Source organism: Coffea arabica, chromosome 1e (assembly GCF_036785885.1).
Source record: "Coffea arabica cultivar ET-39 chromosome 1e, Coffea Arabica ET-39 HiFi, whole genome shotgun sequence".
Lineage (NCBI taxonomy): Eukaryota > Viridiplantae > Streptophyta > Magnoliopsida > Gentianales > Rubiaceae > Coffea > Coffea arabica.
The window spans coordinates 36,132,103-36,137,015 of NC_092311.1; positions in this window are offsets into that span (position 1 = coordinate 36,132,103).

The window sequence follows — 4,913 nt, forward strand, 5'->3', positions numbered from 1 at the left end:
GACGAACAAACTTTTGTTGTTAAGGGATATACAACTACAACAGCTCCTTTTTATAGTCTGCAGGACCCTCTAATTTGCTAAAATATCAGGGGCCAATGCATACCAGGCCAACAATTTCTTCACGGGAGTGGAAGCTGTAGAGTCACATGCAACGCCTGAACTATGTCAATTCAGAATCCTTACGTACAAAGCATGAAATTTTTAGTACCGACACTCTTGATAAGTGTTACGTCGTGTTGCTAATCAGTTACAGACAATAAAACAAATTTTACAGCTTTTATCATGAAAGGACCTGTACACCAACATTTAGGGTCATGTGCATATAGAGTTACATATTGTTGAAGTTAAGTTTCACTATGTGCATACACAGTAACACTATACACGATTTGCACAAAACCTTCTGCAACACTCTATGCACTTGGTCAGTTTATGACTGAAATTTACTACCTCTCTGAGCCATCCGTAACTTCTTCTGGTCCAATGCTCTAGAAATATTTGTTAGGGTTGTGTTTGACCTTTAATTTTATGAATGTTGTAACTAAGAACGAACAAAGCTAACTAGATATGAATAGTTTGTGAATCATAGTGAAAAATAGTTGGACTATATTCTGTCCACAAGTGAAACTAGTATACAAGTACAAAATATATAGCAAAAAAAAAAGAGTCTTGCTGCATTTGATTCTTGGCACACAAGTACATTTCACCCTTAAGTCGATAATAGTATGAGATAAAATTGAATATTATTTATAGAAGTTCGTGTATTAAGATAACTATTCGTGCATCATTATATAATTAATAGTGGCAGGTTTTTGGAGTCATTAACACAGACCAATTCAACAACACAAGTGATTTCAGATGTAAGAACAGCATAATACTTCAAATGAAACTTGCAATGTGACTCCACCAGCTTCATTCAACTAAAACACTGGATCTACCATTTACTTTATCTTCTTGATCAATTGGCAAAATGGAAAGTCAACAGTACAAGGATGTCAGCTACTTTGCGTATGAGGATACATCTATGACAATTCGAACAGGCAAAGTCCGCATCATATGGGTTGAAAAAAGAAAAGTGGTGTCAACGAAAAATTGCTATTAGTAGCAACAGAAGGGTGACCGCCACGGGTATCATCACGAAGGTTTTCATTTGTCGAATGTCTTGTTCGATGCGATGCACAGGATGCGGGAAAGAGTTTGATTCATGGAGCACTGTTTCGGGACTGTCGAAGGAGCTTTCTCTACTTATTGCTTGTCGATTAGGTGAGGGAGGGCAATAGTTATTCTGAACTTGCTCATGATTCCTCCCTATTGGATGATACCAAGCGAAAAAAGTACAAACTTTTCCTTCACAGACAAAGTACAGCAACCTCTTCGTTGGTTTCTGTGACTCCACGAATTTCAGGCCAGCCGTTTTTTCACAATAACAATAGTGATATTGGTATCTTAACTCATTAGATCCACCACCAAGATTGCTAGATGAACACATCTGAACGATATAAATCTCCTATGGGGCATATGTTAAGAGAATATGGGGTAAGAGGATGAAGTAATGGTTGTGTGTTGATCAGGATGGTTTACATAGGTGGCAGCTATTATGTGGCTCCTCTCAGATATAAACTAGCAACCGTGGAGTAAAACTTGCTTAAGTCTTTACGTACAAAGCGTGAAAGCGGCAGTACCAAACATTCGAATAGTGTTACGTGGAGTTACTAACCAGTTACGAAAAATTGCAGCAGTTATCGTGAAAGGAACTTAACAACAGTTACGGTCATGTGCTTTTGTTCAGGGTTACTCTAGCTTTTATAAAAAAAATTGAAGCTGGATCTGCTTTAGTATTTAATATTTGTTGTCCACACAAGTACTTGACCTGGCAAAGCACTTCATTGTTCAAAGAAGTGATGCATCGATCGTCAAGTAGTTGCTGACAATAACTCGTACCTGATTCAATTTGTTTGTGTAAGTACCTACTGGTATTTGTTTCTATCGATTAGAGGTCAAGGTTCGGTCCAATGTCAACAAAAAGAGGGTATGAATTGGAACTAAAAGTAATATTTAGAAGCAAATATTATGTAAAGACTCCTATGTAATTTATTAAAAGAGTAGGTGATGAAAATCTAAAGGTAAATTTTGAGCGGAATTACCATCAATTTGTAACATTCACCAAACATTATGTAATTGTCATCAAACGTTTGGGGTAAAATGGTCATGATAAAAGTTCAATTTAGAAAAAAATATCATATAATTACTCGTTTGCATTAAAAGAGTAGTCTGGCAAAAATTCATACTAATGTTTTTTCTAGCAGCCATGATTTGTTTTTCTGGCAATCGCCGTTTGTTAGCAAAATCCATTTGAGTGAACCAATTAAACTTGCAATTTTCGCTGCTTGAACAACTGACACATAGCGGTTAAGTCATAGCAGACGATAATTTCAAATAAGTAAAATGCACAACCGAGAATATACAACACAAATAACTAATTACGTCCTAAACGACATTTACACATTCCAATTTGGCTTGCATTAAGCCTTCCAAAAAACTTGTTTAAGTGTTCCAACATTAAAGATGCCCTTCATCAGGGTTCTAAACTTTAGCAACAAAAAATCTTTGTTTCGAAGCCAAATATCTAATTTGCAACTAACTGTTTATAGAATAGTCTCAACTTCAGGCCCCTGGCCACACTTCAACTATTTTTTTTTTTGAAATTTGCTAGGTCGCTATGATATCCATCAATTTTGAATTTGCTTTAACGTGCATAACCGAGCCGTGTATAGTACTCGATACTTGCCAATATTTGTCTAGCACAGTTAAACCCGAAAATTATGTTAAACAATAATGTGTAAAGTGTAAGAACATTTTTTTTATAATAGAATTCAATTATGTCGAAAAGTTATCAATACCTTATCGATGCGCACAGGCAATTGTCCAGTCCAATGGTCTAGGAATACCATTGTGAAGATACCGCTGTCGTAACTGAGGACAACATGATAAAGGTAGTCATCAATGCAAAATTAAGTAAAAAAAAGTGAAACAAGGTGATGGCTACATGATGAATATGCTTGTTAAGAGAACATAAATTAATTTAGATTCTATCTCGCAATTGATGCGCACATCGACAACTTCTAAGGAAAAACTTACAAAGTTAATTTTCTTGCCAAATTTTGTCTCAATAACCAACCCCAAAGCACGCTTCTGCAAAGCACACACTCTTATATTGTATTAAAAAAGGCTTACAATAATTATTCAACTCTGCTACGTACTAGACGATTTAGGACATCCATATCTTTACTTTTTGGTTGATCAGTGTTGGGGTCTGGAAGGACTACCCCATGCGAGACATCAAAGGAGTAAACAAACCAATGCTCCCCATTGGAAACAGGGGCCAATATCTTAAATACAAGTGCAATTTATTACCCATCAAAGCAAAAATATATTATTAACGTAAGACTTATTTTGTAAATTTAAGTAAAAAGCACATCTACCAATAGTAACTACATACCAAATGACAGTTGGCTGGATCGGCTCCTGCCTCATGATTCCGTATCTTGAACAACTTCGTCAGTTTGGCAGATAGGTTGATATTTGAAAGTGATTCAAAATATAGCATTTTCAGAATGCCTTCCTGCGAGCATCAACGTGACAACGGAAGGGGATTTCAGTTCTATTAGTGATCCATTTATGTTCAGGTCTTAGCAAACTTCAAATCTTGGGTTAAAAAATACTTGGCCGATACATGGTAAGTATAATTAAAAAACTCACACCTGCTATGGGTTCAACGATGTAACGTTCCACCTTACTCTTTGCAATGCCTTTCCCACCCCAGTTTAGTAGGTGTGCAAACATGTCCATGACCTGATGCTCCACCGATTTATTTCAATTAAACATTAGCAAATAAATAATATAGAGGCACCATATCATTAGTCACATGCAAGATTGGAAAAGCAAGCAAATCATGGCCATGAACATTAAAATTCCTAACCCGATTCGAGACATGCATGCCATTGTCAAGTGTCTTCAAATCAACGCGTGTTAGGGAGAACTGGAACATTTGAACCAGTATTTCCCTACCATTGCATTACACAAGTTCACCAATAATTAGTTCAAACAATAAGCAACTCTGTACACCATTTCTGCAGATGGGAAATGCTGATGGTGGACTAAATCCTTGGTGAGAAACTTACTTGGGATTCTTGTTTGGGTCCTATACATAGGCAGCAACCCTTTTCTTGTGACGCCCCACCTCACCCTAGGGTGAACCAAAGGGTTCGGCGGACCGCCTGTCCAACTCTCGCCGGGACTCGGTCGTTCACTACAGTTCTCAAATAAATTACAAGATAAATCCCAAATATACATCAAAAGTTCCACAATTTACATATACTACAAACTAAAACGTCAAGAGATACAAGCAATACTAATTTCCAACTTAAGACAAAGGTCCTCAGTTCTCACATAAGTACAAGTACAAGTACAATCTCAAATACTATGCAAATTAAAACTAGAGCTCCAATGGTACAGTAGATCCTCCAACCATTCACACAGAGAACTTTATTACGAATGCTTCCTTCACCTCGAGGCCTGTGGAGGGGAATAAAATAGTTTTGGGGTGAGCTAGAAGCTCAGCGAGTAACCAGTAAAATCAGTAATCAAATCAGTTTCTCAATAGTTCGTTTTAATGATGTCATGATTAAGTAATCAAATGCACGTTTATTGCTCTCCTGAGCCAGTGAAATCATTGTACTTAGACGGCCAACGCTCAAGTTGATCAGTTAACAGTGAAACAGTGATAGGGAGCCATTTGCTCCAGGTAAACAGTGGTGGAGACGTTGGTTCTAAGAGCACGAATTCCAAGTACTCCTTTGAGCCAAAACATGTCATGAACTCACATGCAAGCACACATGATATGCAATCGAATAAAT